The sequence below is a fragment of the Sinocyclocheilus grahami genome, unplaced genomic scaffold, assembly GCF_001515645.1.
Source record: "Sinocyclocheilus grahami isolate Dianchi unplaced genomic scaffold, SAMN03320097.WGS_v1.1 scaffold57.1, whole genome shotgun sequence".
Taxonomy (NCBI): domain Eukaryota; kingdom Metazoa; phylum Chordata; class Actinopteri; order Cypriniformes; family Cyprinidae; genus Sinocyclocheilus; species Sinocyclocheilus grahami.
The window spans coordinates 1,314,662-1,314,989 of NW_015505236.1; positions in this window are offsets into that span (position 1 = coordinate 1,314,662).

Consider the following 328-nt stretch of genomic DNA (forward strand, 5'->3'; position numbering starts at 1 on the left):
TGGTTTTTCCCTTCCTTTTTTTTTAAGTTTTTTTTTTTTTTTCCTCACTTTCTTTACAAATTTTCAAGTATTACAATTTTTTTCAATATTTCAACAACACAGTTTAAATAACATTTTAACACTAGGTATAAAGAAAAGGGATCCGAATAAGAAACTATCAAAATAACAGATACAATCAATTATCCACAAGTAGTAAAGCGCAATTAGTTATCCCTAAAAAAAATAAAAATACACAAATTACCCTCAGCAACCCCCCACCCCACCCAAATAAATAAAAAATAAATAAAATAAAAATAAATAAATAACACATTCTGCACTTGTGCCAGTT